General features: G+C 36.4%; 1 protein-coding gene across 1 annotated transcript in view; it reads right to left on the bottom strand.

The window, feature by feature from the left end:
• LOC134652022 (BAI1-associated protein 3) overlaps nucleotides 1-6,844 on the bottom strand; it is a 117,441-nt gene extending 110,597 nt beyond the window's left edge. Inside the window, exon 1 of the mRNA XM_063507174.1 lies at nucleotides 6,731-6,844. The gene's annotated coding sequence lies outside the window, so the exon portion shown is untranslated. The remainder of the gene's footprint in view (nucleotides 1-6,730) is intronic.
• Nucleotides 6,845-24,819: the final 17,975 nt, after the last annotated feature.

Raw genomic sequence — 24,819 nt, 5'->3', positions numbered from 1 at the left:
TATCTCTACGAAAATTGGAGTTGACACTAGCAATTAGCAAATACTAAGAGGCAGTATGAAATATTAAATGCTGGGTTGTTATATTAGGGAATAAAAGGTTTAAAATTGATATCAATTCGATAAAACTGGATATCGATGGTACAGATATTCGTTGGTTTTCTGAAACGGGATTAGTTCTGTTTTCGTCGAAAATAAGGAATGATTGAGTTCGTGCACCGGTTCAGTAATGTTTACTTACAAACTGTGTTTACTTTTCTTACTTCTTCTTTTTCTGGAATAAAAATTGTGATCTATTTTCCAACCAAAAAAAATCATCCTACATGTTTTAAGTAATTAATAAATCAAAATGAGTAGCAGAATTTCCTTGTTAAGGTAAAAGTTATAAGAAATCTATTAAAATACAATTATATGGTAATAAAAATTTCTAAAACAAAACAAAACAAAATGTATCAAATTAATGCTCAAAACTTGATCACGTTTCTTAAATTAGTCTGTAATGGTTACGCTATCACGGGAACACCTTTTATACGAAACACAATTTTATTACAGAGAAAATTACACGACATAGGTATTGGTAAGACAAGGATGTTTTGTAGACTACTATAGCAACGTAACATTCAAATTATTCTACAGTGACAAGGTTCTAAAACCAAATATAAACTTATGAATATAAAATAACACTGTATATAAAACCTCTTAGAGCAGAATACGTCACAGAGTCCTTATTGTTAAATTCATGAATCTAGTATTAAACTGGATTGGGCATGAGTGGCGGGGATAACTGACAGAACGGGCTATCCCTTATGTATCTTTCAGTAGGAGTAGCAGCGAAAGCACTATTATTGTTTGTCCTTGTCACAGTCTCACATTTCTTTTTATTCCCCACCATAAATTAGTATGGATGATTGGTCGAATTTACCTCACGGAGGCACGCTTAGACCACTTCTATAGGATGCTACCTTCTATGGTTAAATTGATATTAGCTGTTTCTTTACTTACGCGATATCATTGTTCTCATCGACGTACCAATCAAAAATAAATCCAGTATGCATACCTATACATATAAGTTATACAACCTCAGGGCGTATTTTTAGCGAGGTGAAGGGCAAACGAGGTGCGCGACCAGCCGTACTAGGGGTCGGAATGAGCCTGCGCCTTAATTACCTAGAAATATAAAACACTAAGACGCTAGCTAAGTTTTAATTAAAATACCTACTTTACATGGTAAACTGATAGGAGCATACTCGGAGTTTTAGACTTAAACGCTTCTAGGATTAATTCGGGCAACAATGTTTTAAACCTATCTGTAGAGCAGGGTGCAATATTTTTGAAGAAGCCATTTTTACTTTTTTGCATACTTGTACGCACGTGAATGTAATGTTTGTCTGAGGCAATTTGATTAAAGGATAGTTATAAAATACGAGTGGAGTGATGGTAGTACAAATCCCCGAGCTATACGCTTTCAGGCTTCCTAATTCCATAACTCTCTCGAACCTGTGCATGTTAGAAATTCGAAAGTTTCTTTGGTCTTATCTATTTTACTACAAAATTTCAAAAATATCAGAAAATCTTTACTATTATAGCAACCGCGGAACAGACAATAAAAAAATAAAAAAAAAAATCTTTTGCCGACAGGTGTCCTAAGTTGATTGTACATACTTCGCTCCTTGGTCAATGATTTGTGTTATTGTCTATTAACGATTTAATGGATAACCTGAAATATTTTAACCAGAAAATATCGGATCATACCGAAATGCCAGCGCTCATCGACGTTAATAACGCAGTTCAGATTATTTAATATTTAAATTACCCGTTACTTCGATAACATGTCGTTCAAACCTGACTTCATGTTATGATTCATTGCATAACAAATGAAGTTTAGTCGTCACGCTCTAGACGTCATAACCTGCACGGTCATACCGAATTTATGAGACCAATAGGCAGACTTTTGGTTTGAGACAGGCAGGCAGATTTGAGTTCTAAACGCACGAAACTATACTCATGGACAAATTTAGAGAAACGGAAAAAAGTTTAATTACTAAACCCTCTTTTTGCGTTCCTCTAATGTCCATTTAAAGTTTTTTTCTTTGCAATAAACTAAATATTTGCCGCTCACTTGTTAGTCAAAAAGTGCAGAATACTTTATCTTCCTACATATAATATCTAAACCTTACTGATACGAGCATAGCAATCTGCATTAGCATTCAATAAACAGGTCCTTATCATTTTAGTAAGCTTACTATCTGTCGGCTGTCATTGTTATCTTGACGCCGCTATTATGAATACTATACATAGCTAATACCCAGGCCTTTCAGGTCAATTCGAACGTACACTGAAATCAGAATGATATTTGAATGCTGTCATTTAGTTATCGTGCCTCATTCGAATGTCATTTTGATGTCACCTACCTACCTCGTGAAGTCGTGACTAGTGAATTCGTATGGTGTGAACTGAGAATTCCCGATTGAACGACCTATTTTGTATAGAAAATCAGTACCGGGCGGACGAGTGTGTACAATATATAGATAGGTACGCACTTTCGGTACCAATGTACAATTAAAATTAACTAACGTTCGAAAAGTAATCATATAATAAAATTTGATTAAATGAACCAAGTATCCCTTTCGACACTTCTACATTGTAACGCAGCATTAGCTTGGCTCCAACGAAAATTTCCAACTCCTTAGGATTTTGGGGCTTTCCTTCTCCTAGACAGGTTGAAAACCAATCCTATCGACGCCCATCTCGCCAGAAGTCATAGCATTAAACCAATCATTTTCTCCCATATTATAAGAATGTGTAATAAATAACTAGTCCGCCATCTTGAGCTGGGAGGTCCGCTATAAATAGATTTAGAGTGAAATCATTTATTTTTTCGTTTTTCTCAACACACCTTTTCATTTGATACCCATTTCATTATCTCATGACTAAGCATTGAAATATCGCGACTTGGTTTGCGACTTTGCGTTGAATGATGATAATGATTGATAAAAACTTTCGTATGTCCTTCCCCGGGTCTCCAGTCTCCAACTACTTATCTCCAAATTTCATTTAAAGGTGTTGAACAGTTTTAAGTGTGAAGAAGTAACATACAGACAGAGTTACTTTCGCAATTATAATATTAGTAGGGATTGTATTAATTGGTTGCTAAAAGCTATTTCCTCACAGTGTTTTCTTTGATATCGAAGTCAAACAAACTGTCATCTATTAATCTACGAGTATTAAAAGTAATATGCAATAAACACCCTGAAAAAAACCTTCATAAATTCCAAGAAAGTCCGAGCTTAACCCCGATTTCACCTATGCAAGCTTTTATTACGAATAAAGCTTTGATAACGAATAGTAGAAGCGAAACAAATTAGTTCCGTGCCCATTCACGGTCCCGTCGCTATCGGCCGCCGCCGGCGAGCGGTGACCACTTACAACAAATTAAAAGTGACCGTCAGGCTACGCGGCCTTGCTCTAAGCCGCTTATATGAACTTTTAACTTTCAGCGCACCGAGTCCACATAGTGAATACCAATTTCGGTTCGTTTATACATCGCCATTATTTGGACAGTTAAGGTTAGTTAATTCAGAATTGTGTTAGAGGTTCTTGTTGTTTGAAATTGTATCTATTTCAGACATTTAAAATATTTGTCAGTGGTTTTGTGCTATTGACATCTATGTTATGATTTAAGAGTTTGAATGATAAATATTGGATACCTCGTTAATTTGCAAATAAAATGTAATCAATTTGTTTTACAGTAAGTATTTTCCTCGCGTTGGTGTGGTGAAAATGTTGCGTATCACTCGGTAGCAAAGTGTGTTTATACAGCGTGTATTTTTAATATTACCTCAAACCGTAACCAAACGTAGGTTTTAGTACTATGAGCCGATATTGCAAGGTAATTTTAAGTTAGTCTTAACCACTAAAGCGTAATGAATTTTTGAAAATTTATCGAGCAGCAATGTATTGCGTACACTTATTTGACACATGGAAGAAAAGAAATGTCTAGTATTGTTTAGTTATTATCGTTACGTATTTCCTACATGAGACTGCTTGGCAGCCAAAACCGAATCCTTATTGCGTGAATGTTAATAATATTAACTAGCCAAATTATAGGCAAAGAATTCTTATTAGAAAACAATCATGACAATACTTACCATTTTATTACAACATTGTCTTGCAACGAACAAATCACATAATGTTTCATCTCATACTACTTTTTTTTTTATTCTTGTGAAAATGCTATGAAACCAATGATTCTACTATTAAATTAGCATTATTTTAAATGACTAAGCACTGTAAAGAAGATAGTAAATAATCAACAATCGGTTGACAAGTCAACGTCAATGCCACCCTTCAAATACTACCATCTATGCTTCAACCCGATACCTACCACAGAAATAGCTACCTACTTACTTAAATAAAAAGTTTGTTCAATTCACGACAATTCACTTCATTCAAAATTAAAGTAAAGTATTAATACAAACTACCAACCTAAAGATAACATGTTGTAATGTTAAAATTGTATTTAAAGGAAATAAATAAATTGGAATTGAATTGAACTAATTTCAGCAAACTCGACAGACTACTCATTACTGTTTACTGGCTGGTAAGATATGATGCTATTAAGCACAAAAAAGAAAATAATTTGCTTTGACGTAGATTGTCTTGTAAATCCACAGACTTGTAATTGGTGTAATTGTCGTGTAAATCGGTGTCGATAACTTCCGCACACAATTCCAAGACCATCAATATTAGTTCTCAGGAACTAGCCGAAATGATTTTAATTTATGGCGAAACTGGACGAAGTGGGCGGCAAGCCATAGCTTTACAGGCAGCGATTTCCAGATAGTAGGGTACGTTTACAAACTCAATGTCGGCTATTATTGACAGCAGTTAAAAGTTCTGTTATCAGTTGTGATGTCACGCCAGTAAGGCAAAGTAGCGATACATTGCGTGCTGAATTATTTTGTATGGGAAAAATATTAATAGTTAACGAGATTTTTTCTTGCAATATCGGTTCATAGCACGAACGCCTACGTCTGGTTAAAATTTGAGGTAATATTAAAAATACACGCTGTATGTACCTAACCCTCGTGCCTTGAAACCCTCGCAATGCTCAATATTCCACTTGCTACTTAATCTTTCGCTTGCTCTGATGTCAATATTAGCACGAGGGGTTACAACACTGAACACACACAACAATATTTCACCCCTTGTTAAACAAATAACTATTTCATCACACTCGCTCAGTAAATGTGGAATTGCACGCACGCTTAGCGGAAGTAATAGAAAAAGCGTTTTCCCTAGGGAGTAATGAAGTTTCTAGTAGCATAATTAACAGTTTTTTGTCTTTATACTTCATTTTACGCCCCATGTTGCACAATGTACTAATATTGTGGTTAGGCGACAACAAACACCAAGATTTTTTTTTAGAGGCTGACATATAAAAAATGTACCTACTCGTACTTAACCCTTTATAAATTAAATTATATATCATTTAATTTATAGGACACAAACGGCACAATAACATTCAGATATCATAATGAGAAAATTAACACTCTACAAAGTCATCTTCTTGTATTTTTTCCCTCAGCAAAAGGATTTCTTATAATCTGGTTCGTTAAAGGTTTAAATAATATAAATAACCTAATCTTTAACCTACTTTTCTGCCGTGTATGATATGGTGTATGGTACACACACGGCAGAAAAGTAGGTAGGTTAGGTTATGTTTTGACTATAAATATACGAGAAATACTTAATTGTGATTTTAGGGAAAGGTGTGACGGCCGCCCACAGCCTATTATTATACTTATTCCCTACCCTTAACTGTATTAAAAGTCACCCACACGATAAAACCTTATTACCTATATGTCTATTAGACTTAAGAAGATGTAGAAAAGTACCTACCTAAATTCAAGTGGCCTGCCTGAAATCGGTTGTACCTACCTAATGTCATAGGTACATAACACCGTCGTTATGATTATGATACAATTTTACGAATTTAACGTGAGCAATTTTTATCGCTACTTGTAGTAATATAATTTTTCATCATGTTTTTTTTTTATATTTTATCGTACAGTCGACGTCACAGACATGTTTACATTTTTTTACCTTATTACAAAGGAGTAAGGTGTAAAGGTGTGAACATAAATATGTATCTTCCTACAGAAATTAAACTTAAGAAGTAGATTTTCACTTTAAATGATAGCCTGCCAGGAATAACAGTAGGAACTTTGTTATTCAATTAGGTAGGTATTTAATTGGAAAAACTGAATATAATGAAATAATATCTTAAATACTTATCTAAAATCATTATTGAGCGAGTTGTGAATGTGTTTTTTATTCGACATATTCAGTATTTATTCATCGCAACACTTATGACTCTTATTGATACATAGCACAATGAACAGAAAACAAAGCCAGTAACAGATGTCCACAATAATACTAGTGGCAACAATATAAACATCTTTAAGAAAAATGAAGAGAGGAAAAAAATAAATTTTATACTTATTTTATTATTATAAACTTATCATGGTTTAAGCTCATTACAGTTCAATACAAAAACGTTTGTCACAAAAGTTCCTTTCGATTGAAATGTAGTCGTTTATTAAATCAGGTATTTCTAGTTTAATCGAATTACTTTTGATCCCTGAAAGCTTAGGTACCCTTTATTGTCGATTAAATCATTGACGAACGGTAAGTAAAATAAAAATTGCTCCCCAATAGATTTTCAACTTACCTCGCCTCCAGTATAAAACGCTTTTAAGGACCCTAAGAGAATCCTTCGCTATCCTTTCGCACTTAATAAGTAAACTTCAATTTGTGTAGTCTTTTGTCTACTACCAATGAAGGTAGGTACAGGGTGGAGATGTTTTTATTGTTGTTAGTGCGCGTGTGGATGCGTTGGTGTTTGTAGTTGTATTGTTGTGTTGGGCGCGGCGCGGGCGGGCGCGCTCTCGGGCGGGCGGCTGGGCGACGACTGGCGTCCTCGTCCTCGCTCCGTCCGCGGGTCCTGAAGGCTCGGAGCGAGGCCTCTTCCTGTTGATCGTGGGCCGTGTTTCGTTCCATCACCCGCGCCGAGTGCGCGACAGGTGATCCAGAACTCCTTTAATAGTAGCGATGCTTTTTAATTATGATGTTTATTAATTGTCTGTAGGTACATTAATTGTTTTATATTTACGCATATTTAGTAGTTATATAGGTAAATAAACGTTTCTTATTCTAGCTCGTAGAAAAAGCAAAGGCATTAATATCTTAAATAAAATATTATTAAATACCTACCTATTTCATTAGTTGGTTTTGCGTATTACTAAAGAACAAATATTTTCTTAAGTATTTAATATTGCTTCTTAATTTAATTACAGAAGGCACTTACATTCAAACAAATGTAAATATTTGTACCATTAATTTAAAATGTTTTTGCTACGTATTTTTAATTTATTTTTATTACAACTTAAAATGAACTAGTATTCAAATTAATCATACTTACCTGGATTTACAAATCTCCAAAAAGATCCTTTTAAAGATGAATAGGTACTTAGATTTACTTATTTATGCAAAAAGTAATCACAAGTCAAATTAGTTTCCATTTCAAAAATTAATTTGATAAATTCAAAATAGAACTAGCCTCGAATCAGCCTCGAATACTATATGGGTACATAACGATTTAAAATGTATAATTGTGTAAGTATATCATCAAAATAGTCTCGATTTGTGTCTACTTTAATTTTAATCGATATATCTTTAATCTATACTGTTTATGTTTAGCCTATTGGTTGAATCATAACGAAAGCCTTAAGTGCGCCACTTCAATTGTTTGTACCCTTTTTGTTAAATTGTGCAATAAAGTTTAAATAAATAAATAACGTCGGAAGAGAAGATGTATACATGCGAACATCCGACAACAATGATTAGTTTAAAACTCGGTGGTTTTGAAAGTCGATTGTTTACCTAATTGTTAGACTAATTTAGTATTTCCACGCCATACAATTTAATCCATAACTGCATGCTTGATTTCTAATAGTAGTTTATGTGACTGCTACATAATGAGAGGCATTAAAATACGAGTGTGGGTTTAAGAAACGAACGTTACTAAGTTTCTTAATAGGATCACACGAGTGTTTTAATGCCTAATTATGTACAGTTACATACACTACTTTATCTAAACACATAGGTACTTAAAACTAATTAAAAGATAAACTGTACATACTTCAAATGGCGGTGAATGAAAACTTTTTTCACGCATGTCACACAACCGTAGTTTTTTTAATTCCTAGACAAACGAAACGAATGAAGTCCCTATTCTCATGTCACTCAAGATCAAATATCGTGCGGTTTATATAAACAAAACATACTAAATTGACGTTTCGAATCGATAACTGTTTTAATATCTATGGATACTAGAATAGAGACCCACTTGAGTTTTGACTGCTGTTCCAAATTTAAACTCAAACCAGCGCGGAAACGCTGCCTGCGTGATGGGCACCCTACCATAGGCGCAATATAATTAATAGGTATTTATAATTTTTTAGCTTTAGTTATCTTAATAGTAGTTAATTTTAGTTTTATATTACATTTTATTACACTTATTATACAATAAATGAGTTCTTACTTTAAACGAGAAAAAAAAACGTTACAAAAAATCTTTAATGTAATAACATTAAAGTACAGATTTTATCTACTACCACAGATAAGAAAGTTCTCATAGTAAAATTGGTTCTAATAAAGCTGGTCATTTCCTACGGTTTCTGAACGCATTATAGAGCACTAATGACATGTGTGTAGATAAACTCATTTTCAATCCATCGCATCGAATGTTAAATGACGTATGTACAGATAGCCAGGTATAACTAAATCGTAGGTATAAGTAACCGGGTACGTATAGCTAATTCACCCGCTTTGAAGACCGTTTGATTGCTGTCTCGTGATTTATGATCCCTGCTATTTTCAGGTCAATTATTATGTCAGGGCATTGTCATACATACGTGAGGCTTTATAGTGACTGTATTGGCCATTAGCTAAATGGAATCCGTGATAAAGGTATATGAAAAAATACTATGTAGGTATACGCCTACCCTAAGCATAAAATACTACCTACCCGTGGAAATATTTTATGCTTAAATGAAAATATTATACGAGTAGTCAAGTAGTCGAGTCCATGTTTTGTCTATATTAACACGTATACAGGGTGATTCAGGAGACGTGAGCAAGACTAACACTGCGCATTTCGTAAATTATAAGCAACTGTTTCGTATCAGTACCTATTAATGAGGTAAACGTTAATTTTCTAGTCGTGTTGAAAAAAAAGTTATTAATTTATTTACGACATGCATGGTCACCCTAAAATAAGAATACTAAACTACCTATATTCTGTGTCAAATTGAACGTCATCACTGTCATCATGGTCTGGTTACTTTTGAAAACTCTTATCTCACTCAAGTTTGACAGTTTATTTTCTTCGTAATCAAAATGCTGTCATTACGGTTAAAGAGGTTTTATGTTTATTAATTAGGTCTTGTAGGGTGACCATGATTGTAGAGAATTAAATTCGCCCTCACCAAAAAGTTAAAAAATAGGAAAAAGTGTGGTTGTTTCGCCTAAATACGACGACGGTGATCGATCAATTATCAGTTACTGAGTGTGCAGGATTAGTCCTGCTCACGTCTCATGAATCAGCCTGTAGTTACATCATACGTAATGTTTTTATTACTTTACGAATTATTGTAAGTACTAGTACTTAAGTTGAAAAACAGTATCAACATGATGCCTGTGCCATCAAAATAAATGAGTGTCCAATCGTCTATAAAGCGTCTTTATTAAATTTATTAATTAATTTAGATAGGTATTAAGATTGCTATTGAGCCCTTTCAAGTTTATGAATGATGTTATAAAGCCAACGAGTTGAGACTAATTTTATCTTTGGCTTCTATATTATTGATTATTTCAATTTTACAGTACGATAGCTCCTTTGTATAACGTTTGTCAATGATATTTGTGGAAATTGTTAACCCATATTTACTAAACACAAACAAAATTAGATCAAAATCGGTTATCTGTCTGAGTTGATTAAAGAGTCGTTCATGAATTAACATCTAGTGTGCGTAAAGCACCATACCCAAAAGTATCATACTACATTAATAAAAGGCTGGCTATAATGTGTTTTTCAAAAAACACAATTTAGCCGAAGCAGAAAGCGAAGAGGGCCAAGTAATGCTAAACCTACTAGCAATATTCTTCTTTTTTTCTCAGCACAGCGGTAATAAAATATATATTTTCAGATATAGGAAATAGTATTTTATACAATCGTGATATAATGGAGAGCTTATCAGTCGAGTACCGTGTTTAGGCAACGAAGCTTGCTGAGCTGCCTAAGTAAGGTACGACATTGAAAAGCTTGATTATCACTATTGTATACAATACTTTTTCTACGAGTAACAAAAAAAAATACTTAAAACTAGTAGGGGATTTATGACGTGTTAAAAAAACTACTTACTAGATCTCGTTCAAACCAATTTTCGGTGGAAGTTTGCATGGTAATGTACATCATATATTTTTTAGTTTTATCATTCTCTTATTTTAGAAGTTACGGGGGGGGGGGGGGCACACATTTTACCACTTTGAAAGCATCTCTCGCGCAAACTATTCAGTTTAGTTAAAAATTATATTAGAAACCTCATTATTATTTTTAAAGACCTATCCATAGATAATCCACACGTATGGATTTGATGAAAAAATTTTTTTTGAGTTTCAGTTCTAAGTATGGGAACCCCCAAATTTTTTTTTTTCTATTTTTGTGTGAAAATCTTAATGCGGTTCACAAAATACATCTTTACCAAGTTTCAACAGTAGGTATAGTTCTTATAGTTTCGGAAAAAACTGGCTGTGACATACGGACGGACAGACAGACGGACAGACGGACAGACAGACAGACAGACATGACGAATCCATAAGGGTTCCGTTTTTTGCCATTTCGCTACGGAACCCTAAAAACCAAAAGTATACAGCTAAGATGCGCGAGCAGCCGCGATACCTTCATACTCGTACGCGACCCGGCCCCCGCGCCCCGCGCCCCCCGGCCGGTTGGTCAACGACACCTTCTTGTAACTCGTCATGAGGCCCTGGTACTTGCTCCGCGCTAAATTCAATTTTTGGACAGCTTTTTTTTCGATTTTGGCCGCCGTAGCCTATGGAGACTAACAAGCAACGCTAAGCGGTTTTCGTAGTCTATGAATATTGCTATATGAAGGGTGTCACATGCGCGTTTCTGACTTATGTTATGAAGCAATTATTTCTACTATACAACCTAAAATAATTAATTTGAGCTATCGTTTTGTTTCGTCCTCTTGACCGAGGCGAGCTGTGATTGGTCAATTTCATTATAGTTGACTAAACTGTATCGAAATGAATATTATAGTTGAGTTGTGGTCCCATAGTGAAAAAAAGTATGCGATTTCACTTTGGTATACGAAGTCTTAATTCAAGCATTGCAGTCGACGAGTAGAAAAAGAGCAATCTCATTAGTCATTTTGTTGTTTTGGCTATTCCGATTTCCAATACGTTGAGCTCGCGTAAGTATCAGCTGGACTCCGCTTAACTTCATTATTTCTCCCATAGACTTCCTCCCTAGACTTCGCATTATGAAGTGAAATGTTCACGTAGACTCGCTGTTTCCACACACACACACACACACACACACACACACACACAAATACTATGCCAAGAATTTTCTTTTTTTAGCCATATTTCTAATTTATAAGAACTAGACCAGGATCTCTAGAAGAGTGTCGTATGCATAATTGTTAGACCGCAGTTTGACTTCTGATCCTTGCAGTAGGGCTCCTAGGCTACAAGAAACCTGATGTTGCCGGGCTGAAAAGTGGTGCTGTTCCCCCCACCACCCCCTTGAAAATCCCCTATAAAATGTTCATATTCTTCAAGATTCTTATTCGTGTTTAAATAGCTGCTCATATACCGTGATATATAGAATAGTTTGACGGAGCTGTTTTTGACGGTCGAGGCTTAGCGAGGTCGTCAAGTAATAAGTTTTAGGAGCAGTTTAAAGATGGACTAGTAAAATAATTTGCACGCTACAGGGAAGTTAAATCTATATTTGGTAGTTTTTATTGAATATACAGGTAACTAAATGATGATAAAAACCATAGAGATTAACCTTTTTGTAAGTATTTAATTTACTTTTTTCAAAATATTTCTCCATTTTTATGTCTTACCAACTATAATAAACTAACATAAATCATTACAAGTTTTTACAATAGGCTACATGACTATTTTTAGGGTCCCGTAGCCAAATGGCAAAAAACGGAACCCTTATAGATTCGTCATGTCTGTCTGTCTGTCTGTCCGTCTGTCCGTCTGTCTGTCCGTCCGTATGTCACAGCCACTTTTCTCCGAAACTATAAGAACTATACTGTTGAAACTTGGTAAGTAGATGTATTCTGTGAACCGCATTAAGATTTTCACACAAAAATAAAAAAAAACGATAAATTTTTGGGGTTCCCCATACTTAGAACTGAAACTCAAATTTTTTTTTTCATCAAACCCATACGTGTGGGGTATCTATGGATAGGTCTTCAAAAATGATATTGAGGTTTCTAATATCATTTTTTTCTAAACTGAATAGTTTGCGCGAGAGACACTTCCAAAGTGGTAAAATGTGTGTCCCCCCCCTGTAACTTCTAAAATAAGAGAATGATAAAACTAAAAAAAATATATGATGTACATTACCATGTAAACTTCCACCGAAAATTGGTTTGAACGAGTTCTAGTAAGTAGTTTTTTTTTATACGTCATAAATCGCCTAAATACGGAACCCTTCATGGGCGAGTCCGACTCGCACTTGTTTTTTATTGTATCAATCGATCGGGTTTGTTTTTAGGATCAAATGTCTATATGGGACCCATTGCATTAAAGTAACACAAAAGTCTGAAATTGTAGTCAAAGGCCGACAGTCGCATTTCACTCGCGAAACGCCCTATACAAAACGGCCAGAGGCCGTGACGTCAAGGTCTCTGGGAGCCCATCATCAACAAGAAAATTGCGTTTTTGTCGGTGAAATATTGCGTTTATGTATATAGTTGCTATACAATATTTTTTGGATGAAATGTAAGGAATCGAATGGTACCCTTACTTTTATCGTTTTTGGAAGTTAAAAAAAACTTAAATTTTGAAACTTTCAGGTCCTGTAATTTTGTATTTTTTCAATATTTTATTTTAATATCCACATTATTGTGATAAATTGCTCGTTTGCTATCTATTTTACTAGATTTTGTTATAAAATTCAACATGTGTCATCATCCCTATTGCTTATTCTTATTACACAGTTACATAGTTTGACCGTTATTTACAGGTGCACCACAAGTTTTGTTGATTTTTATGAGGTCGTTCAAGTGATAGATGAGGTTGAACCTTATTTACGTTTATCATGAGGTTAGTTACTTTTTTAGGAACTATTTATAGGAACTGTGTGTGTATGGTCGTAATGTTCATGGGTGCAACTGAAATGAAAGCTTGCACTCTAATTCTAAATAAATGTAGGAGCGCCACTGTCGGCCCAATTCGAACATTTCTTCAAGCAAAAACGTAACTTTTTACACTGACAGATCGGTATCGTATCGCTGTGACATCTTAAAAGAATTGTTCGAATTGAGCCATGTATCGTGACCGCAAGTTATGTCATGTTGGACGCAGTAGGTATGTGATCTGTGGCTTCACCAAGTCCCGCCTAGTAATTTATTCTTAAACGAGTGCCAACTCGACTGGTGATTAGCAAAGTTTTACAGCCCTATCGATAATGTTAAGGCAAAAGTGGGCGATAAGTTAGCGAAACAAGCGTCTTTCTCGAAGAGGAACCAATATTGTATTTTTCTTTTTCTATTCTTGTATTTTTCCGAATAATAAAAAGCAATCATCTTAGCGAAACGATAAATTGGTTCATAAATTGTATTTACAGACGTCTGACACAATGAAAAAATGAACTTTGATCAACTCTGGCCAACGTAGACAAATTGAATACGGTAAAATACATAAAAGATTGGAATAGTTTTCTGTGCATAAACGAAATTTCAGATTGATATTGAAATAGTTTACAAAATAAGCTAATTTGAACTGAACGAGACGTACGAGTATATTATAACTTTTAGCAATGTATGTTTAATAGCGGAGCCCGTTTCTAAACATTTAAATTTGTGCTTATTCACTACCAGCCATCAATAAAAGGTATGTTGTGCATTCATTTTTGGTAGGTAATTTGTGTAATGCAGTACCGGTAAATATTTCCCAAGTATGGATTACAGTTAGTAGCTATATCGAAGGCAAAACACCAATATAAAGCATTTAACTACCAAGGTAATATTTTTACAGCCCGAGTGGGTAATTAACGACATAACACGTTACTTGACGTCAAATATGACGACAGCGACGATTATTGGTCGCCATAAACTAATAAATAAAGCTTCCAATTTGACGAGCTGCTTGATTGTTAATAAACATAGTAAAATATAACTAAGTTGCTTATATGTATACAGTGGATCCAATAATTTTTTTACTCAATGCTCATAGAAATACCAATTTGTATGCAAATATACCTATACCTCGTAGGCTGGTAGATACCTTCAGAGTCGTAAACGTACCCTGTGTTCGTTTAATGGTTAGGATAGTATTATGTCATTTAACTTTTACTTCATATCATAATTGTGAATAATTTTATAAGTACCTAAACTAATCCGAGTCTCCACGATTTAGTATTTAATCACCTCCATAAAAACATTTCATGGTTCGATTTAAAGTTTTATAAACATCCGCGGTATTAGACTAGAGAATGATACGATAATTATGTACCTACTAAAGTCTATTTTTTTATTCGGTAGACTGAAATGACAGTTAATAGTATGAACATGAAATGTCATTTCATACTATTAACTGTCATTTCAGTCTACCGAATAAAAAAATAGACTTAGATACGTTGTAGTTTAGATTTCAACTAGTTATCTTTTGCAGCTCAATTCGGGCAACAAATGTCACTTTTCCGTTAAAATATCGAAATCGTTCAAGAGTATCTCCAGAATCGCGGAAATGTCAAATTTGACAGGCTAGATCTTAAAAATATCGTTATCGTATCTTGGTGATGTCTAATAGATGTCTAGTTCAAAATCCGAATCGGGCCCCATGTATTCTGACGGAGTAGAAAGATAGGTATAGAGAAATATAAAGTTCAATATCAGAGACAGCCATGATTATGACTTTTATCGGAATAAATATATAGGGTGATGATAACACTAAATATAGGTACATCAAGATTACGTAAACAATACATATATGTTATATTTATCTCAATCCTGATAGTAAACTAACAATAAGTTAATAACATAACATTCATAAAAATATAGATACCCATTAAACAATAATAAAGTAAATAAAGGAGCAAACGAATAATTAAAGTTGGTCTAAGCTAACTAAGCACTGACTGGAGGAGGAGGTAGTGTCACTTTAAACGTCATATTTTCAGAGAAATTTAACATTAATGATGCCATATGAGTCCAGGGGTCGGACAAAAAGTGCGGATGACGTCAAACCACTTATAGGATGATTTCAAATAGTATTTTTGATTTTCATAAACAATTATCACTTATCATTTATCAACCTCTTTATTAAACGATATCGCCACTTGAAATGAGTAAGTACGTTTTTGACTGACACATTGTCAATCAGATGAACAATAAATTGACTTCGTTATTGTTTAGCTATTGTATCTTCACGATTATATTTAGCTAAAATGTATATTTACTAATGTATAAGAAAACGCTCTAAAATGTCATCTGTACTCGAATATTGTGGCAATTTTCCGTTTTTGGAGGTACGTGACAAACACGTATACTGCTCTTGCTGTAATCAAGATATACCAACGAAGAAATTTATTTTATTCACTACATCACCCTACCACCTGTATTATTAATTCCATGGATTTATTTACGATTATTTTGTTACTTCATTAATACTACTTTGTTACTACATGTCACACGGAAGTTTAAATACAAACTCAAACATCATCCTGTGTGCAAGATTACGTCATTTTTACGTCATCGGCTCTTTTTGTCCGACCCCTGCATATGACATTGTTATTGCAAATGCCATGTAGAGTTAAATCGTTAAATAGGTAGATTGTTCCCACTCTAGGCAGCTATTCTCGGAGGATTATATTTAGTGTTTATAAGTTCATAAGTAAGTCTACAACGTTACGAAAGTCCCTAAACTTTTAGTTTGTAGGTACCGAGCTACTGAAAAATACTTTCGCTCGTGGGAATTTTACAAAATGACATTGCTACTCCCACGGCTAGAAAAATCATTCAAGCGAAATGGAGTAAGCTGACAGACTGTGACTTCGAAGTAAGTAATTGCACCGAAGTATCATAATTGCCCCTCTTAAGTATGTTTTTTAGGGTTCCGTACCCAAAGGGTAAAAACGGGACCCTATTACTAAGACTCCGCTGTCCGCCCGTCCGTCCGTCTGTCACCAGGCTGTATCTCACGAACCGTGATAGCTAGACAGTTGAAATTTTCACAGATGATGTATTTCTGTTGCCGCTATAACAACAAATACTAAAAACAGAATAAAATTGTGACTGGTCGTATGCCTATTACATTAACCTAATTTGTTCATTACAAAACACACAAACTAGAAAGAAATACCTTGAAACTAAAATCCCTTTCAGTCGCGTATTTCATGCATGATTCCAATGAATAATGTCACAATTACAACTTGAAGTGCACGTTTCGTATTTCACCACTTGTGGTTTCATTAAATATATAACCCACTATAAATTTTTTGCTATTTAGATTAATAACTTGCGTAAAATAACCATCACAAGTTGAAACTAACCCAAATATGTGAACTTTTGACATTAGAATGACAGTGACATTGACAGCGTGACGTTCGGTCGTATTGAAGTCTGAACTCCTAGTACAGAGTTAATACAAACAGTCCAAAACGCCTAAGATTTTAAACTTCCCGCTATGTTTTGAGTATGTTTGCTACTAATAAACGTAAAATACTTCCACACAGGAGTGTTTTTCGGAAAGAAACTAAAAGTATCTCAAAGTAAAATAATACTTGCAGGTTCGTGCGTGTAGAGGGGCCATAAAGCGTTCCTTTTTATTATAATTTAGTCTACTCAAACTGACTACCCGATTATTGCCTGTGAATGTGTGCGTAGACGTCATTGAGAATATCTCCGTCTTTCTCTAAGACGCAAGCGTGAAAGGGATAGATCTTGGTAGCATCGAACTTTACGACTTTTGACCTCTTCCTCGGTTATGGTAGCCTGGTACTTTTGGTAAACATTTGTCTTAATAAATCACTGGTCGTCGGTTGCATATCGCTAATAGGTACGGGGCAAATGACCTCTTCCTCAGTCATGGTATCCTGGTACTTTCTGATTAATGTTTGTCTCATTATGTCGCCGTTATGTCGCCATTATGTCGCCGTTATGTCGCCGTTATGTCGCCATTATGTCGCCGTTGTGTCGCCGTTATGTCGCCATTATGTCGCCGTTATGTCCCCATTGTGTCGCCAATATGTCGCCGTTATGTCGCCATTGTGTCGCCGTTATGTCGCCAGTATGTCGCCATTGTGTCGCCGTTATGTCGCCAGTATGTCGCCGTTATGTCGCCAGTATGTCGCCGTTATGTCGCCATTATGTCGCCGTTATGTCGCCATTATGTCGCCAGTCGCCAGTATGTCGCCAGTCGCCAGTATGTCGCCATTATGTCGCCATTATGTCGCCAGTATGTCGCCATTGTGTCGCCAGTATGTCGCCATTATGTCACCAGTATGTCGCCGTTATGTCGCCAGTATGTCGCCAGTATGTCGCCGTTATGTCGCCATTATGTCGCCATTATGTCGCCAGTCGCCAGTATGTCGCCAGTCGCCAGTATGTCGCCATTATGTCGCCGTTATGTCGCCATTGTGTCGCCAGTATGTCGCCAGTATGTCGCCAGTATGTCGCCAGTATGTCGCCAGTATGTCGCCATTGTGTCGCCATTATGTCGCCATTGTGTCGCCATTGTGTCGCCATTGTGTCGCCATTATGTCGCCAGTATGTCGCCGTTATGTCGCCAGTATGTCGCCATTATGTCGCCATTATGTCGCCAGTCGCCAGTATGTCGCCAGTATGTCGCCATTGTGTCGCCATTATGTCGCCATTGTGTCGCCATTATGTCGCCATTATGTCGCCGTTATGTCGCCGTTATGTCGCCGTTATGTCGCCAGTATGTCGCCAGTATGTCGCCATTGTGTCGCCATTATGTCGCCATTATGTCGCCATTATGTCGCCATTATGTCGCCATTATGTCGCCGTTATGTCGCCGTTATGTCGCCAGTATGTCGCCAGTATGTCGCCATTGTGTCGCCAGTATGTCGCCAGTAAAAGAGTATAAAAGGCAGGAGCGGACCGCCGGTATTCATTCATTCTTCAACCATCGGCTAGCAGTGACTCTGGTTCTCGGGCGTTTAAACATTCGGTGAGCAAAGTTCATCTACTACTGTTACTATGTTTGTTTTTGCCGGGAATTATCCTGGTGAATTTAAACGTGGAAATGGTGTCTGTGTTTGGTTTTACGGGGACAATATCGTCGTAAAGCTGATCTTAGACTTTTGTGGAGATTCTTTGTTACCGAGTACGGGATTTAAATATAGTGAAGTTTCCTATGCAGTGTTTTTCTAAGTGCCGCCACGTTATGCAGGGACAATATCGTTGCATAACAGGAACTTGGAAATTGTGTCTGTGTTTGGTTTTGCGGGGACAATATCGTCGTAAAACTGAACTTAGGCTATTGCGGGGATTCTTTGCTACTGTGTGGTGTTATAGTGAAGTTTTCTACACTGTGTTTTCTAAGTGCCGTCACGTTATGCAGGGACAATATCGTTGCATAACAGGAGCTTGGAAGGCGTGTCTGTGTTTGGTTTTATGGGGACAATATCGTCATAAAACTGAACTTAGATAACGGTGTCTAAGGGGATTTCACTTCTGTGTTTAGTTAGTTTAATTTTGTGTGGAGTTTGGTTCGTAAAATAGAACCTAGTTATTTTAGTGTTTTACTATGGGGTCTTTTGCTATATTTTTCAAAACCAGATCATTGTTTGGACTGACTGTTTGTCCGGCTGGGCAGCTCACCCCTTGCGGTGTTAAATGTGAGCTGTCTAGGAGTCTTTTTGCTCCAAGATGAGGGTTATCTTGGCACCTTCTCTTTACCAACATAGAGGATGAAAAACGTCTCCCTCCTTAGCTCTCCAATGTCCAGCTGTTAGATGAATAATGGGGATGTCACGTGCGCATCATCCGGAGTAATCTGGGCCCATTTGAAATCTACAGTATTTGGAGGCTTCGTATATTAAATATATTTATTTAAACCACTTATATACATAATAGGGCCCTGTCTTACCCATGTTGCCACCCTGCCTTTGTGCAACCCGCCATGGGGGGAGACAAGTCCACGAGCTGTTAGGTTGCATTCTCGGAATCGCTCGCCGAACTCTTACAGCTTCTTAGTAGGGATACACTTGCGTATATTCCAAAGTACCAGGTCTATGGTAAGTACGAACTGTGCTTTGGTTATACTAGAGTAGGGACAAGGGTAGGTTTAGGGTAAATTCACACACTAATTATTCGGAATTTAGGGTTCGTTTTAGTCTTGGTCTGTAAAACTGATGTATTTTTCTTCTTAAGGGACTTCAACTACGGTCTCGCTATACTAAAATTGTGCGTAAATAGGTATAGGGTTTGAATTGCTTAGATCTTCCAATATTTAAATTATTTGGGGAAAATAACTAACGTAAAATCTTATCTCTATTTTTATTTATGAAGTTCTGGTTTTCTGGTGTAAAGACGAGGTACTGAGAATTACAATTATGTTTCTAAGGTATTTACACAATAAAATCATAAATATCAAGTTGGGATTAGGAACACAGTCTATTCGGAGATAGAAAATCGACGACTAGCTGTTTTAGGGAACCTTTGGCAGGCAAGAGTAATCCAAAGGATAATTTGAGTGAAATAATGCTCATCTTGATATTTCAGTCTCATAAAATTTAGTATATAGTTTAACAAATAAACTTAGTACTTCGTTCATACTTCTAAAAAACTAGAAATACAGTTTATATTTTAGTTCTGGGGAATGGAAATGGGATTCGCATCCCTAGCTTTTGAAATAAAAAAGAATAGTAATTTTGATGACTGATGGATACTTTGACACTTCTCTTCATAGTCATCTAGGCACGCATAGGTTCCGAAGTGTTGGTCATAGCCCGTCTGGCTAAAGAGGTAGGGTAGGAGTTCCAATTGACCTTGCTGATTGGACTAGGAGCCCCCAATCCTGCATCGAGCGTATGGGTAGCATATTTCGAATAGAAGCTGGTAGATAATAATATTAAATGCTAGGGTGTAAATGGGCTTACCCCAGGAGTGCTACTCATATGTTATCCCGGAGGCTTAATAGATTGTAGCAGGCTTTTACCAACCCCATTTTTAAACTCATTTTACCAAATATATTTCTTTTATATTCATATTATCATATATGCTGCATTTACCTAAATAACATTATTTGAAGTAAAATATAACAACATTTACATTACAATAATAAATTCTGGTAACTTTCAGTACTATTTCTGTATTTTAATAAATTACTCTAGTAAGTTACTCGTTAACATCATAATAAATGTGCTTCCAATTTCATAATATATTTTTCCCAAAGTCCAGGTAATTGTAAATAAAATCAGAGTCCAAAATTTAGCTGATACTCATTAAAGAACCTAGGGTACCGCGGTTCACTTCGAGGGGTCCTAACGCTAGACTAGACGATCACGACTAAATCACATGGCCATATTCTAAGGGTAAATCTAAAGAGGGTGTTTATATTATGGTTAGTTAAGTAAGTAAGTAAGTAGGTAGTGGGAGGTGACAAAATAAAGATTTAAGTGGGGCTCCCATACAACAAACGTGATTTTTGACCGAAGTTGAGCAACTTCGGGCGGGGTCAGTACTTGGATGAGTGACCGTTTTTTTGCTTGTTTTGCTCTATTTTTTGTTGATGGTGCGGAATCCTCCGTGCGCGAGTCCGACTCGCACTTGGCCGGTTTTTTTTTTTTCAATTTGCGTTAACCCTTTACCGCATATTACGAAGACAAATGGCGGATATGATATTCAACTCTATTGACAGCTATTAAAGTTCAAGTAACTATTTACACTTTCTGGAAACGGGTTTTCGGAAATTGGCCCATTTAAATAGCAGCCTAACAATCACATTTCAAATCTAAAATAGCAGCGTTCTTAATTAATGAAGTTCAAAAGTTAATTAATTCCATACCAGTTAAAATAAGATAATTTATTACCGAATGACGCTTGAAATTTCAAGAGAGCTACAAGAAACTCAAACTAATTTTCTAGGAGTGACCCCTGCCTCGTCCCGATCGATAAGTGCTCGTTGCGCTTTGTATGTACATTTTATTAAAAGAGACAAGAACGATATTTTTTTTTACTTTTTGTATTAAGAGATTCAAACTATGGTTAGACCACCAGAGCTTTATGTGATCATTTTAAATCAAGTCGACGAACATACGCGAGACTTTCGTGGCTAACTATTACCTTGTTATATTGACCTCATGGGCCTTGGGGATTTTCTCTAAGCAACTTATAACTCACACTAACCCCCAAGGACCAAAAGTTTACCGAAAAGTTCCAAGTTAAGCCAAATTACTCAATAGTTCTGTAACAATGGTCTTAGAATCAATCGAACAATGCAACTTTGACATAACAGGGATTAAAATTTTCAAGATCAAATCATGAGCGCCATTTTCTTGCTTTGTCAGTGAAGCATAAAGTAGGTACCTAATGTAACGTGATAAGGGTTTCAAACGGCGTTTCGTGACGTAAAGAAAAATCGAATACAACTAACAAGCTTGGGAATTCTTGTTCAGTCCCATGTAAATAAAATATAAATTGACATTGTAACTTGATATTCTTCTTATTTCTTAATAGTAAAATACTGCCTACCTAATACCTACTTTATAAAGTAGAACAGACTGAATAGACGGTGCACACTTAAATACTAGGTACTCTAGGTAGACTATACATACAATAAAAATACTTAAGTATGTAGGATAATCACGAACAAATATTTCTGATAAAAAAGCGCTGGTGGCCTAGCGGTACGAGCGTGCAACTTGCAATCGGGAGGTTGCAGGTTCAAACCCCGGCTCGTAATACCAATTGATGAGTTTTTCGGAACTTAAATATGTACGAAATATCATTTGATATTTACCAGTCGCTATTCGGTGAAGGAAAACATCGTGAGGAAACCGGACTAATCCCAATAAAGGCCTAGTTTACCCTCTGGGTAGAAAGGTCAGATGGCAGTCGCTTTCGTAAAAACTAATGCCTACGCCAATTCCTGGGATTATTTGCTAAGCGGACCCATGAGCCATGGCGAAATACCGGGACAACGCGAGGAAGATGATAATGACACAATGACACAAACACTACGTAAATGCCCTTACCGGGATTCAAACCCAGGACCTTCCCCCACCTTGCCGACCTTCGTAGGCGGGGAACCTGCCGTCTCAGTAAGGAGACCGTTGTTTTTTATTAGGGTTCCGTAGCCAAATGGCAAAAAACGGAACCCTTATAGATTCGTCATGTCTGTCTGTCCGTCTATCCGTCCGAATGTCACAGCCACTTTTCTCCGAAACTATAAGAACTATACTGTTGAAACTTGGTAAGTAGATGTATTCTGTGAACCGCATTAAGATTTTCACACAAAAATAGAAAAAAAACAATAAATTTTTGGGGTTCCCCATACTTCAAACTGAAACTCAAAAATTTTTTTTTCATCAAACCCATACGTGTGGAGTATCTATGGATAGGTCTCTAAAAATGATATCGAGGTTTCTAATATCATTTATTTCTAAACTGAATAGTTTGCGCGAGAGACACTTCCAAAGTGGTAAAATGTGTGTAACTTCTAAAATAAGAGAATGATAAAACTAAAAAAAATATATGATGTACATTACCATGTAAACTTCCACCGAAAATTGGTTTGAACGAGATCTAGTAAGTAGTTTTTTTTTATACGTCATAAATCGCCTAAATACGGAACCCTTCATGGGCGAGTCCGACTCGCACTTGGCCGCTTTTTAGTTACACGACGACGATGATCGACGACATTCAGGACGGACCCGGTGGAGTGCGAAGTCAGGGCGGTTTCGCACTACGTCCGATCCGAACCCGTGAAAATATGGTCCGTTGTAGCCGTAGAACTATTTCTATGGTAAGTTACGCACTACATCCGATATCCGTCATCCGATTTCTTTCCGTCATTCTAGAATCTCCATTCCGGAGAAGATTTTTGACGGACCGAAGTAGCCTTAGTATTATTTGTATGAACGCTCGCGCACTGCGTCCGAGTTAAAGCCGAACTGCGTACGAGCATAGAGGGGCAGCGGGGCGGGCGGGGTATGCGGATAGGACTAGTGCGTAAGCGAATATCCGAATTCGGTCCGAGTTAAACATATTTTCACGGGTTCGGATAGGACTAGTGCGTAAGCGAATATCAGAATTCGGTCCGAGTTAGACCCATATTTTCACGGGTTCGGATAGGACTAGTGCGTAAGCGAATATCCGAATTCGGTCAGAGTTTTCTAGACCCATATTTTCACGTGTTCGGATCGGATTCGGATCGGATGTAGTGCGAAACCGCTCTCTATCGGTGGAGTGCACGTCGATGTAAATTACGGGTATTATCGATTGCCGGCCGGAAATGAGCGTGGCGAGCGGAGACTGGAAACTCGCGGCCGCTTTTGCCGCCTCACTTGCCTTCTATTTACCCACCTTCTGTGCCGTGCTAGGCAGATTTGGTTTGAAATTGATTGATATCAATCTCAGCGCGTTCCTTTCGTGAGAGGCTCCAAATCCAAAAAATATAATTTATGAATCGGATTGCGCATAAATGAGTATACTGAGACATAAGTAAGTTTTGTGAACGCGCCTATATAAATAACATATGCGTTACGCGCCTAAATATAATAACGCATATACCTAAGTAATATACATATGAGTTCTACAGTACAGTACAGTCACCAGCATAAATATATGACTGTGGGCAGCCGTGCAAAAATATCTGATGCTCCATTGGAGGCATAAGTACATGACGACACTACCTCGGTAAAAATATGTGATGCTTTGTGGCCGGCAAAAATATCGTTAGTCTTTATCCGCATAAATATCGGATCAGGTCGCTTAAAAATATTTGATTACTTATAAAAATCAAAATTATCTGATTACTCTCATCTGGCATAAATATTGTATTGTATTGTATTTATTTATTGCAATTCACATGTACATTACAGGTTTTCCAAGTACTTAAGAGTATAGGTAGGTACACAAATGACACATGAAACCCTGTTGGGCGCAGCAATCAGGTAGATATGTAAACAATACTAGTCGTTTCGAGCATAATTTCATCAATTGCAGGGTGGTTGAATAGTAAATATTCTAGAATTATACAAATTAGTAGGTATGTAAATTTTTCTTTCGCACCGAGACCGTGGTACACACAAGTACGATTATGTAAAATGGATCAGCTATATTTACTCGCAAGTAGGTATCTAGAAGTTAGACCAGCGTACCTAATATTTATTTGCTGTTTACTCATTTTCATTAAAATACTCCTGTAAGCTGTAATGACATTTTTTGATTAAGTATTGTTTTAAAGTTTTATTAAATATTTTTTCCAATTCGATGTCTTTTATTTCGTTAGGTAAATTGT

Source organism: Cydia amplana, chromosome 11 (assembly GCF_948474715.1).
Source record: "Cydia amplana chromosome 11, ilCydAmpl1.1, whole genome shotgun sequence".
In the NCBI taxonomy this organism is placed as follows: Eukaryota; Metazoa; Arthropoda; class Insecta; order Lepidoptera; family Tortricidae; genus Cydia; species Cydia amplana.
The sequence above is the reverse complement of the archived record's forward strand: the minus strand, read 5'-3'. Positions and strand labels throughout refer to the sequence as shown.